Raw genomic sequence first — 15,135 nt, 5'->3', positions numbered from 1 at the left:
TTCTGCTATTTAGTTGGAATAACTCTTCTAAATTATAAACACTTCATGATGCTTACATAATCATACCCGGAAACAAACATAATTGAACTTTCAAAGCAACAAAGCACGGACCATGATCTTAATAAAATTTATTTAATAAACATTTTCAACAAACTCTTAACAACTTATTTCTTTTCCTTATCCTCATGTTCATTGTGTTCAGTAGGACACTTGTTGAGATCGAACTCTGTAGTCTCATTATGCTTTAAAATGGATAAGCATCAGGTGGTGGCATCAAACACATGTCACCATTGAAGTAGATCCTTCTAGGAAAAGCCCAACCCTTGTCAGAAGTAAAAGTTGCGTTATCCTTTCGGAATAATAGCTCTGCTTGAACATTGCCTCTAGGGCCAGCTTGGTTGAGAATATCATTATGATGGGACTTAATTCCCCATAGCATTGCTATGGGGAATTAAGTCCCATCATAATGACCTTCTGGTATATACAGTGATCCATGACATTCTCTTCAAAGTTGAATGAAGAAATGACCTCATGAAATTTTAAATACCACTGGCAGGAGGCTTGTTTCAATCCATAGATGGACTTATTAAGCTTGCAGACTAAGTGCTCACCAACACTAGATAAGAATCCCTCAGATTGTTTCATGTAAACCTCTTCTTCTAACCAAGTTTAGGATCTCGTTGAGTTGTCTATTGGTGCAAAAGCCATCGGATGTAGATTGGTCTTCAATACAAAGAAAGACTCAGAAGGCAACATTGAGAGACATAAGGCAAAACTTGTTGCTAAAGGATTCACTCAAAGAGAAGGAATCAATTACACAAAGACATTTTCCCCTGTATCTAAGAAAGACTCTCTTCGAGCAATTTTGGCATTAGTAGATCTTGAGCAGAATCAAATGGATGTGAAAACGACGTTCCTGAAGAGAATGTCATGGATCACTGTATATACCAAATGGGGACACTTTTACAAATTATTTACCAAAAAGGGACTCTTTTGCAATTATTTCTGGGGGGGTCTGTTTTTTTATTACAAAGCGCCCCCCAGACAGGCGTCTCCACTGTGCACGTGACACGTGGCACAGCAGGTAGTGCCCCTGACGCGGGCGCCTTTGGTAGCGCCCAGGGGTCAGGCGTCACTGGTGGCGCCCCTGCTGCAGGCGCTACTGCTAGCGCAGGGCAGCCAGGCGCCTACCCCCCACCCCCACCCCCAGTCTCTTCTTGTCACACCCCCCAGCCTCTTCCCACACCCTCCAGTCTCTTCTTCTCACACCCCCAGCCTCTTCCCACACCCCCCCACCCCAAAATTATATATTTTTTAATTTGTTTATCAAAAATTTAAATTTTGTTTCATTTTTGTTATTAGTATTATTTGTTATTTTTTTATATTCCCACACCCCCCACCCCAAAATTTCAATAAGATTATTTTTTATACACTCTAAATTGTATATTTTTTAATTTGTTTATCAAAAATTTAATTTTTTTTCATTTTTATTATTAGTATTATTTGTTATTTTTTTCTATTCCCACACCCCCACCCCAAAATTTCAATAAGATTATTTTTTATACACTCTAAATTGTATATTTTTTAATTTGTTTATCAAAAATTTAAATTTTTTTCATTTTTATTATTAGTATTATTTTTTATTTTTTTATATTTTATTATTCTCTCTTTTTGAAGTATATATAAGTACATTTTTAATAAAATACATTTTGAAATCCTAAAATGTTTTAAAATGTTTTTTGATTTGGTCAATTCTTTTTTTATTTGACCATTAAATTACGTTAGAGATCACTTTTGGTTTATGTGTCATTAACATTATGGTTATTTATTTTTATTTATTTTAAAAGCATTGCACAATAAGATTGAAACGTTGAAGTGACAATAATATAAAATTAACATGAAAAAAAATCATACAAAGTACATGACAATATGAAACACATGGAAAAAAATAATACAAAGTACATGAAAATGTTAAACCATGCAGAAAAAATATAAAGTCATTATTAATCAATCATCACTATGTCTGTGATGCCGCGACGAAGTCCCACATGGTCGGTCCCAATTTCTAGCTGCCCTATCAGGATTTCTTCTTCTAGGATTCACCCTTTCATCCACTTGGTCAGCCTCGCCAAAGAAATCATGACGTAAATCGACCCCTAATAAGTCGTCCATGTCGGGTATATCTCCAGGTACATTCCACGGACCAGCAAGTGGGGCATTTGGGGTCGATACTTAACCACTTTGGGTAAATGAAGGAGTTCCCGTTGAAGGAGGAGAGGACCCAAATATGCCTACAAAACTATACCCTCGTTGAAAATCATGGGGGTATGAATACATCGGCGACATCTGAGACGGTTCTTGGGTGAATGCCGGCGGTGTGTAATACATTCCATGTTGTCGTTCTGGCATTGGAGACAAACTATACGTTGTTGCATCAACAGTTTCCCGACGTCGCGCTAAGCCTCGAGTCTCCACACTTTGTTGTAGTATATTAAACTGTTGATGTTCAAATTGTGGCTGAGAAGGGGGAGCATCTTCATGTGCCTCAAGTATCCTATTCTCTTCCTCAGACAAAAGAGTGATCTTCTCGATACATGGCAGTAAATCGTCAAAAGTACAAACCCTTCTCCCAACATGCAACACCATAAAATGTAGTGTTTCGGCGATTTCACCCTGCATAGAAAATAAATGAATAGTTATTAAAATAATCTTCAATAAGCGCAACATTCTTTTCTAAATTATAATGGACAATGTATACCAATAGTCCTCTTCTTGCATGTTTTGGGTCGACATAAACTTTTGTTTTACGCCTGTACCACCTCATATATTCAGAGTTCAGACTGAGGGTCCTTGTTCGTGGCGGCGTTTGCTCTACTCTCCTTTCATAGCGACTATTCCATTCATTAAGCGCGGGTTGCATTAGTCGCATCCAATTTTTTCCTTCCTTTCCCTTTAATGTCAAGTCATGTATGTTGTTGGGTTGCATTACTGGTCCCGGAATAGGTTGCTGCATTCCAAATTGTCTCATGACTCTATCCGACTGGTGTCATGCCACTTTTTGAAAACAAATAAGTGGTATGATATATGTCCATAATACAGACCCAAAAAAACAAACTTGACTCAAATTCATTTCCACATGTCCAGCATAAGGGACCCATACAAACTGCATATAAAAGTTAAATTTAATAAATTAATTAAGAAATATAACATCATTTAATAAACAAACATCAAAATTGTTACCTCATCGCGTTTCATGACATCTAATTTACGACGAAACTCAATTAAATTGTCATTGCCTATGTGATGCAATTCACCTCCCAACCATCTTCACAAAAAATTAAATAACAAAATAAAATGTTACATAGAATAATGATTAACATCAACCAAGCATGTTTATTAATAATGAATTCAAAATAGTAAAGGAAAGTATACCTGTAACCAAGTGGCGCGTTTTGTTGTTGCGGAGGAATAACTGAGGGGGCTAACGTTGGGCATCGTTCCCATGCCCATAATTGAATCAAGAGAGTGAAACCGCCTATTGATTTAGTATTATAGTCTGTTGCGATGCACATCTCTCTATAAAGGTTACCCAAAACAGCAGCTCCCCATGCATAACTGGTGCACTCTCTAAGGTCTCTCAGAAACTGCAAATATTTCAAATGCACCCGTTTGTTGCTTTTGTCAACAAACATTACCCCTCCTATGAATCGTAAGATCCAAGCACGAGCAAATCTTTCAAGGCCTTCTTGGTTGTCTGTAAAATCATGAATATTTGCAAAATGAGAAGACAACCAACTCAATTTAATTGAGTTCCCATCAATTGCAGCATCGTCAGGCATGACACCCAATAATTCATGAAACAACTCAAACCAGTCAATATTTGTATTTCCAATTAATGGTCTTCCATCCACAGGAATACCGAGTAGCACAGAAACATCTTGAAGTGTAATAGTTGCCTCGTCACACTTCAAATGAAATGTATGCGTTTCTGGCCTCTACCTTTCAATAAAAGCATTAACCAATGCTCCATTCACTTTCAACTGCGCCAATTTCATTATCGGGTACAAACCCGAAATTTGTAATGGAGGAATAATTTCTTCAGGCGGTGCTTCTCTATGATTGTACAGTGGTGTGGCTCGTCGGATTTTTAACGTCCTATCATTAGCACCATTCCAAATATGTTGGGATATATGATTTTTGTGCATCCACAATAAATCATCCTCTAATGGTCCAGATGCCACGTCATAATGATGAGAAGATGACGAACTAGCCATATTAAAACTCCTGTATAGAAAGAAAAAATAATTAATAGTCACACATATCATAAATAATAAATAAAGTCAAGTACGTACGCATAATTTAAATTTTAGAAACGAACACGTAATTTAAATTTTACAAACAAACACGTAATTTAAATTTTCTTCACATTGAGGAATTTTTTTACTTGATTTTCAGAAAATATATTTTTTTTTCTCCATTTCAACAATTTCAAAAAACATATATATATAATAAAAAATAATTTCTACACATTGAGAAATTTTTTTTCTTCATTTTCAGAAAATATATATATATATATATATATATATATATATATTTTGTCAATTTCAGCAATTTCAATAAACATACATACATATATATATATATATATATATATATATATATATATAATTTCTTCACATTGAGGAATTTTTTTTCTCAACTTTCAGAAAATATATATATAATATATCTTTCTTTTTTTAAATACGCCTAATAACAATATTACAGTAATATTTATTATGAATCTTAATTAAATTTATATTCTAAAAATTAAACAACCGTAACAAAAATAAAAAATTTGTTATATAATTAATAAAAAATTATTAAAATAATAAAAAAATTAAACTAACAGCAAAAATATATAAAGATAAAGAAAATAAACTTGTTGTGTTGTGAGTTAATATAATTTTCTTGTACACAAGATGACTACCTGCAAAAAAAACATACAAATAATAAAATATAACAATTTATAAAAAATAAATAAATTTGAAACAATTAAAAAATTAACATACCTTGCTGGGAGAATGGAAACAAAAATGGCTGGGAGGAGGGGGGGGGGGGGACAAGCCTCGTGGGGGACAGAGGGGAGCTTGGGGGAGGGGGGTGAGGGGGAGGGCGGGGGACCAGGAGGGAGTGGGGTGGGGCGGGGGGGGTGGGGGGGGACCACCCTTTAACGGGCTGGAGGGGGTGGGGGAGAGGGAGGCACCTGGTCCCTAGGCGCCTGGGGTCGCGCCTGTAGTAGGGGCGCCACCAGTCGCACCCAGGGCGCTAGCAGATGCGCCCGCGTCAGGGGCGCTACCTGCTGTTCCTTCGTGCGCCGCGTCCGTGCCACGTGTCACGTGCACAGTGGAGGCGCCTGTCTGGGGGCGCTTTGTAATAAAAAAATAGACCCCCCTGAAAATAATTACAAAAGAGCCCCTTTTTAGTAAATAATTTGTAAAAGTACCCCCATTTGATGTTTTTGCCCAGTAGACGTACTAACTTGTATGAACCGTAAAACTTTTGCCGACTAACGGTTGTTATCCATTCATTTTAAAATTCCGTTAGTGTGTAACATTTTTGTTTTTCATAAATTTATCCATTAGAAATTTAGAATAACTAGATAAAACAAGAGCATTTTTAGTTATTATTTTTTAAGAAGAGTATTTTCAGAGATTTTTTTAATCTCTTCTCTCTCTCGATCTAAGAGCATTTTTAGTTATTATTTCTAGTATTTTTTAATATCCTTGACTTGGAATTGAATTTCAATATTTTGTTAAGAAAACTCTCAATAGTTAAAGATAACATTGTATCACAATATAAATTATTTATCATAAATTTATAATATATTTTATATATTATAAAATATTTATTTATTCTAAATTTTATTTATAATATACTTTATATATTCTCTCTATATAAATTAAAATTAAAACAACGAGTTATTCATCAATGAGAGCATTTTTTTAGTTATCGTTCTTCAACTAGGGCAGTTTTAGGATTTTTTTTTAAAATCTTTTATCTCTTTCAATCTATTATTGATATCTTTAATTCTAAATCAAATTTTAGTTTTTAAAGAAATTATCCGTAATTAAAAACATTGTATCACAGTGTTAATTCTTTATCATAAATTTAAAATATAATATTTATATTTAAAAGTACTAATTTATTTTGAATTTTAATTATGATACAGTTATATATTCAGAAGCGTTAATTTATTATAAATTTTAATTCTGAGTTAGAGCTGTATAATCATATCCGGAAACAACTCTTCTAAATTAGAAACACTTCATGATGCTTATATAATCATATCCCATAAAAAAACATAATTGAATTTTTGAAAGCAACAAAGCACGGGCCATGCACTTAATTAAATTTATGAAGAACAAATTTCAATAAAACTCATAACAACTTGTTTTCTTTTCCATATCCTCGTGATCATTGTCTTTATATATCGTCTTCAGTAGTAGGAACACTTGTTGAGATCGAACTCTGCATTCTCATTATGCTCTAAAATGCATAAGAACTAGATGGTGGCATCACACACATGTCATCATCGAAGTAGATCCTTCGAGGAAAAGCCCAACCCTTCTCAGAAGTAAAAAGTTGCTTTATTCTTTCGGAAGAGTATCTCTGCTTGAACAATATTGCCTTTAGGGCCAGCTTGGTTGAGAATGCCATTATGACGGGACTTAATTCCCCACATCATTGCTAGATCATCTGTTCATAACCAACTCAAAATCAGTAATTACCTTTTAGTTTACGAAAATAAGAAGAAAAAGGTTTGATGTTTCATGATGAAGAATTAAGAAAAAAATATTACTACAAAAATTTGAAACAAACATGTTAGGGCCGCACTTGTATATGCATCAATAGTCAATAAATTGTAGTTGAAACAAAACACTTGAGTCCGATTGTTGAAGTTAGGGTGATGAACAAGCAAGTTCCAGTCTGAATAATTCATCCTGTAATTAAAATTAGTAATAGTAACCTTCACACGCCAGTATTTTTTGAAGTTTCGCTTAACTGCCAGTGGACTCGGGTAGGGTACATATGCTTAGTACATTGAACCGAAGGTGACAAATTATTCTTCCTAGAGCACGTTACATGCAATTGAGCCCAAATGTGGTGTACCTGGACTGTAAACATACCGAGAAAAGAAATATACGAGTGTACAACTTAGTATCTAGAAGGAAATCACAATACTACACCATGGAAATTGGAGACCTAATTTACACATCTCCATGTACTACTAGAAAAAGGGTCTATGACAACAGTTTTTCACGGTATACAACAACCGATTGTGAATCGTTTTTGAAGGTTATGCCATGAAAAATTAAGACTTTTTATGGCGATTTTTAAGAAATCGTCTTAGAAAAATTATCATTTTAAGATGATTTTTGTATCATTCTAAGATGGTTATTCAGAAAATTTTAACCGTTTTAGAATTTGTTTTTTTCTAAATTAAAAACAAAAAAAAGATTTTAAGATGATTTTTTGTAAAAGTGTCAAGTAGACTTTTTAAGATGGTTCTATAAATAACAATCTTAGAATGTTTTTTTTTTTTTAAAAAAAAACAAAAAAATTAAGATAATTTTACAGTCCTCTGAATAACTGTCTTAGAATGTCTAAGACGATTTTACGATCCTCTGAATAACCGTCTTGACTTTCTAAGACGATTCTCTGAATAACTATTTTAGAATGTCTTTTTTTAAAAAAAAATTATAAAAAATTTAGAGACCATTTTACTAATACAAAACAAATCTTTTACATATAAAATGGTTGTAATTAAACCCATAAACAGTTCTTTTACATTTTAATATTATTATATCTCTAATACTCTCATTTAATTTAAGAATGTGTTACACATATAAAGATTAAATTAAAAATAGGCTATATGTACAAGGATTAAATTAAGAATGTATTATATGTATAAAGACTAAATTAGGAATGCTTTAAAATATAGCGTCATTTCATTGCCATGATGACAAATACCAAATAAATGTTCACACATATAGAAACTAATTTAATAATTTTATAAAAGTAAAAACTAAAAAAAAAAGTTGCAACATATATGTAAACTAAATTACATGACGCATCACTTTGTTATTGGTTCGTGCTAAGTAACCCTTCACCTTTAATCATATGAAACTTCAGAACATTGAAAGTGAAGGGATCTTTATTCCTCGCCTGTAATTTACTCATGGAATCATTACCTCCAAAATAAATGATCAAGTGAAGGTTGTGTTGCAGTATCCCGGGAAGTGGGATACAGAAAATTATATAATGTAGGCAGGATAATAAGCTACATCAAACTGTCAAAGGAATTATTTAAGAAAGAATTGAAAGGGTATAAAATTAGCAAGATATCCCACTAGGATGTCAAAATGCATAAAGAACTGGGGTAAAAAATATATCATTTCAAGAAACTTTGTGCTTTAACCCATAAATCATTTTAAATTACATGCTACATCAAGCATCAACTGAAGTGAATAATAGCTGCACCAAAGGCATCATTTTGGTTTTGAGTTCTGCCATGTGAATGGTTGCTTTAGAGGTACAATACCTTTGGAAAAAATTGATTAAGGATTTGGAGGGCACGTCGCGAGTTCCATCCATAATATCCTCGCAACAACATGTCTGCCTACAACAAGAAATTTTGCACCGTCATAACATAAAAGATGACTATTCTCCTTAATATTACATTAGCGAAAGAAAAACAAAAATAAAAAATGTTCATGATAAGCACAGAAGAAAGTGCATGGTTACTTAGTACTTAGGTTTCCTCTTTACTCACACTTAGTACCTTTGAACAGGCTTCCTACTTTTAAGCATTCAGATCATTAATAACTACTAATTGTGAATATATTTTGGAGTTAAATTATATAAGAATTTGTAATTTTTCTCTCCTTATTTTCTCTTTTTGAGCAAATAATTATTAAATTAACATCATTTAAGTTTTTGTGTAGAGAATATTAAAAGTGATGAATTTATGATGCTTAGTGAGTAAAATAAAACTAATTAAGGAAAACAAACTAATTAAGGAAAGCAAAGTTAACTAAGCAAAGCGAAGCTAGTTAAGAAAAAAAGACTAATTGAGGAAAACAAGGATAATTAAGGAAAGAAGACTAATTGAGGAAAACATGGCTAATTAAGGAACGAAGAATAATTAAGGAGAACACAATAATTAAGAAAAACATGACTAATTAAGGAATGTAAAGGCAAACTTAGTGCAAGAAGTCCGCTAATTTGTACTTATAAAAGAAGAAGAGAAAAGAAGGAAAAAACACACAAAAATTCCAACAGAATAAAATTCCTTATACAAGACAAAAACTAGATCATAAAAAATTAGAAGAAAAGTATGAAGAATAAATAAATTCATAAAAAATTCTTGTTATTTTTTTCAATTTAATATTTATTTTTTTCTTAATTTTTGTACCTAACACTTAGTAATATTTTATTTAACTAATATCCTAAAATATTTGCTTTTATATTAATGTTTTCATAAAACAAGTTGCAATCTGTATTTAAACTAAATTAGTTTCCATTAAACATAGGAAGCTTGTAGAAATTTAAAAAACTTAAGTGCTTTGGTAAATAAAATGGAGGCTGCTATTGTAAATTTGTGAGGTTCTAACTTCTAATATAATAACTTCATCTTTTATTTTCTCATTCTTTCACTTGCAATAACCCCCATATTCTTCCCCCGAAGCTCCCTTTAAACCTTCCTTGAATCGCTGATTATGCTTCCTTTTCTCACTTGTACATTTCTATCTATCTTCCAGCTGCAAGAAATGTCGTGAGGGCAGTTTATGAGACCCAAAAAGGGCCATTCAGCCGCCTGGACTCGAAGTCCAGCCTCGAGCGCTTCACACGCGCCACCATCCGCATCGACGCCTCGGGCTCCCCTAACCTCTTCATCCATCTCCTCGCCGCGCGTTTCTCCAACATCATCACCGTTCACATCGATGAGCGCCTCTCTGTTTCAATCCCTGCTCACCTCGTAAGCTCCAATTTCCCTTACTTCCTTCCCAGATTTCTCTCTCTGTTTTCTCTGTTCTCTGTTCTTTGTTCCTTAGTTTCTCTATCTGATTGTTTCTTTCCCTTCGTTTCTCGTAGGGGAGAAGACGCACGAGCGGCAATTCCTCGGTGAAACTGCACTACGTGAATGATAAACATGGCTCTGCCTCTGACCAGAGCGATTTGGATTCACTCTGTTTATCTGATTATGGTTTGACTGCTCTCGCCGAAGGCTTTCTCAACTCTGTTTACGTCACACTAAAATTACTAACAATATACCTCACTAATGAGGTTAATTAAAATTCAATGGAAGAATTATTTTACAAAACTTATGTAAAGATAAAGACTATTTTTTACATTTAAAAAAGATAGAGATTAATGCACAAAATGATTACGAAGATAGGGATCAAAATAACTATTGACTCGAAAATAATGTTTAAACAAAGAAAGAAAAAAACACAAAACTAATAACTTAGTTAGGAAAATGATTGGCACAAGAATTTCAACAAATAGGTGGAATGCATAAAGTTTCATGAAAAAGTGAGAAGAAAATCTAAGAACAGTCAAATACACGATTTAAAAACCATTCGCATACATAATGGCAGATATCCACAACATCAATAAACAGTTTCACACCAAATTTTATCTTCAAAAAGATGTTTCTTTAAGAAAAAAATAACTATTTTTTCTCAAGCACTCTTCGTCATTTTTTTGAGCCAAAATGGGAAATAGAGCAGCGAAAAACCATACCTGTTTTGCTTTGACACAAATAATATAGAGTTTGAAATATCAATCGCTCTTCTGATTCACAGACCAAAACGGTGGCAGCCCAAAACAAATTTAGTTATCCATGTTTAGCATGCAAGAATAAACAAAATAGATACTAACACATGGCCATTGAAGACTTGGGGTCAAAAGCCAATGATCAAAGTGAGAATAGGCACCAAGTGAATTCATGCCTTTCTCTCAAAAGATCATGATATTATTAGAGAGTCAACTCTAGGTAAGTTCAATTCATGCCTTTAATTCATCACTAGTTATTTTTTCTATTGTCCTTTTTATCTCTCTAAATTATCGTATGTTAAATAAGGTGCTCGGAGACAAACATCAAAATGCTACTACTCCTGGGATCTTACAAGAACCAGCTCAAACACAATCTCTCTCGGATATTCGTAACACTCTTGCTTCCACCTTAATTTCATCCTTTTTTATTTCTTCATTTTCTTAACATGTTATTCATTTTCTTAACAACTGCCAAAAGTGTAAACTACTGGGTAGGAACAACAACCTTGATGCCTCTAGTTGGGGGATTTGTTGCTGATGCCTTCACTGATGGATTTAACATGGTCATATTTTCTTCCCTCGTATATTTAATGGTAAATCCAAATTTTTTTAATCAATATGCAACATGTTTTTATTATAACTTAGTAATGTGCGTTTCTACACTTCGTATATCCTGTCTTTGATCAATTTGACACTCCTTTAGTCCTAAAAATAAATTTGAATTTCTTTTATTGATGAATTGGAACAATTGGAGGGGAAAAAATGAAGCAGAGAATTATCAAATTTGTTTCAAAAAAGCCAAACGGGTAGTCATTTTGACAAAAAAAATTGAATTTTTTTAAGAAGTATGATGCTTATAATCATATCGGAGATACTGATAATTCTGTTTACACATCAAATGCAAGCTCTCATATATCAATTGTTTCCATGAAAAATAAACCTAATTTTTACTTGTCAAACCAAGGATTAAGCCTCTTGACACAATCTCCTAGGATCTTACCAGAACCAGCTCAGACACAATCTCTCTCGAATATTGGTAACACTCTTGCTTCCACCTTAATTTCATCCTTTTTTATTTCTTCATTTTCTTAACATGTTATTCATTTTATTATTTTTATAATGCAAAATGCACAAAGGATTACTTTCAATATCACTATAAGTGTCTATTTGTAACAATACTAATAAACACTTTGTACCTAGAGCTGGCATAATTATTTGTTGAATACTTGAGAAAACAGCCATTAATACCAGCACTGGTCGGTTATCATTGGTTTAAGCGTCCAGAATCTATTAAAATAAGCTCTATGATGGTTTCATATAATTCATTCACTTACATGCAATGAAAAACAAAACAATCTTATAGTTTTTTTTAAGAGAATTAATTGTTCTGTTTTTGGTAATTTAATGTAGAAATCGATCAACAAAATGTTTTGTATCAAGGGATTGAAACAGAATGAACACTAGTTAGAAATTGAGATTGTTACAGCTTAATATTTTGTCTTGAAAATAGAGAAATGTTGATAATAGTTAATGGTTTCTACTGTCAATGAGCTATTTTTTTTAAGCATTGGCCGTATATTCCCTTACAGTACAATTATTGACTTTTCGTCTACAGGCTGTTGAAACTGAAAGCTTGTTGAAACCAATCCTTTCAGCCCAAGAATTTCCAGGTGCATATTTATTTGAGATTTAGAGTTTTTTTTATCATATACTTGAGTCTTGGTGCTTGTTGAAACCAATCCTTTCACTTTTAATTAGTTATTAATTTCAAGGTAGCATATGATTTCTGCTTTAAAATATTGTTCTGAGTGGTGCTTTTTATTTATTTTGAGAACTATGAGGAAGTTTTATGTAAGAGAGAGGAGATATGATGTTGTTTGCAGAATTATGATCAGATCCATAATGCCTTTTTTCATTATTTTTTGGCTTCAAACACAAATTTTGGGTTGAGCTGGTTTTTCTCTTTTGCCTCTTTCTCCAACAATTCTGGAGCAGGGTAGATGACAACATCACTGCCAGGGTTATAGAATGAGGTAATGGACATTCTGGTCCCATCTGTTTGTGCTATCACACGGTGCTCCACACTCTTGTACTTAACATTGGTGATAACCTTGCCCTTCGCATGAGAGATGCAACGAAGTTGAGTAAACAGAATTTAGTCTTCAAACCAAATCTTCTTTCTCATTTTTTCAACATAATGATTGATGTATAGGTTCTTGAGCAATTCTATGTTTGGTGAATTTTGAGTCCTACTAAAAAATTTGGGCTCACTCCTTGTATCTTTTTTTTTCATTCACTCTACTTTGGATGATATCTTTTATCCATACTTGTACTTTGTCATCTTTTCTATCTAATAAATTTTCTATTATCTATCCCTAACAAAAGGCTCTCGAGAGAATTCATTGTTTCTGAATTTTTGTTTCTTTGCACTTTTGCAGGCAAAAAGAGATCCCAATGATACTGAGAATGCTATGCTTGGGGCAGTGGCTGGTACTACAGATATATTAAAAGCTCATTTGAAATATTCAATAATTCTTTGATATTTATGTTCATTCTTCAAGTACATGCTACTCTTTACTTCTTAGAATTTATGACAAACTTGTATAGCTGAATTCATATGAAATTTATATTCTTTTATCTTGGTTTCTTATAATAGGATATCATAATCAATAATTATAAATACTGATTTTAATATTAGATAATAATATTTATTGATTATATATTAGCAATATTGATAATATTGTAATTATAAATGTTGATTTTAATATTACATAATAATATTTATTGATTATTATCAATATTGATAATATTAAAAATATAAATTTTGATTATTAATTAACCTAAATTTTAATTGCAGGTTATTCAATATTTAACATTAGTTGTGATGTAAGCACCAATGTTAAAACACATCTTTTTTACATCGTTTACGACTACAACACCGATGTAGAAGGTCTAATTTCTACATCAGTGGTCAGGACATTACCAATGTAGAAGGTCTAATTTCAACTACGGTTATGACATCAACAACAATGTAGAAGGCCTAATTTCTACATCAGTGGTCAGGACAACACCGATGTAAAAAACATTATATTTCTACAATGGTCAATTGAGGACCGATGCTGAAACTTTTAACTTTCAAAGACATCATATTCAAAAACGGTTGATCACCGATGTTGAATATCATTTTCGATCGATGTAAAAAGTGTGATTTCTAGCAGTGAAGTATAACAAATATTCCAAGCACATGGCAACGATCTACTTACATATGCTTAACTTAGCACTAGTAAAGCAAGTACAAAAATAAAAAACCAAGCAAAAACTACTATATAGTGATATGAAATGCTATGGATCTCATAAAAAATTGAGCATGATTTCAAGGTTGGTCCTGTACATAAACAACCAAATTTAAAAACTCAATCCATTTCCCTCAATCATTTGGCATTTAGTTCCCATTGCAATTACTTTAACACCAGCTGAATCAAACCTTGCTTTTGGATTCTTTCAAGGCAGAAGCAAATTCCCAGCTTAGAACAAATCTTTCCGGTGTTTCATTTCCTCAACTTTGTTTTAGACCCATTAGTAAAAATCTTTCCGGTGTTTCATTTTCTCGGTTTCCCAACAATATATATGAGCAACCAGTGGAATGAAAAGGAGAAAATACAAAGTAAATGTTGAACCTCTAAATATTCCTGTACTATACCACTTTACTACATAGTCAATAGAAATTATGAGACACGAAATTGCTAGACTGGCTTAAGTAGTCATAAAGGAAAGCAAGAAAGCAAACATATTGTTTATGTCAACGGCTGGAGAAGTTATTGTTCTTCATCTTTACATATTTAATTTTTGTAGCATGGATGATTCATGAGTCCATCGATCCTTTGCACCCAACATATCTAATGATAAAAAACTGGAAGTTATATATCCCGGATCTAAAATCTGTGCGAGGAGCTTTATACATGAATTATTTCATTTACAGCCAAAGCAAATCTCGTGTAAGCTTTCAACTTGAAACATATTCTAAACGCCAAAAGGGGAAAACAATACAAACAAATCATCAACTTCTCACTTGACGCCACGAAAACTCAAATGCCAAATCAATTCTTATTTTAAAGTAGTCAGAACGCAATTTTATTTAATTTCTTTGTTCCATATCTATATCTTCATCATAGCAGCAAAGCAAGCTAAACAACATACTTCTACTTAATATAATTGGCATCAACAAGATTAGCAGTAATAAATGATCAGAAGTTTCCACAATTTCTTTATCAAATTCAAAGAACAAATGTTGCATCTTTCACAAGCATACACGCATTT

At 32.7% G+C, this 15,135-nt stretch overlaps 1 pseudogene; it reads right to left on the bottom strand.

The window, feature by feature from the left end:
* Window positions 1-7,261, bottom strand: LOC114424024 (annotated as a pseudogene).
* Between the last annotated feature and the right edge of the window lie 7,874 nt (window positions 7,262-15,135).

The sequence above is a fragment of the Glycine soja genome, chromosome 8 (genome assembly GCF_004193775.1).
Source record: "Glycine soja cultivar W05 chromosome 8, ASM419377v2, whole genome shotgun sequence".
Classification (NCBI taxonomy): Eukaryota; Viridiplantae; Streptophyta; class Magnoliopsida; order Fabales; family Fabaceae; genus Glycine; species Glycine soja.
The sequence above is the reverse complement of the archived record's forward strand: the minus strand, read 5'-3'. Positions and strand labels throughout refer to the sequence as shown.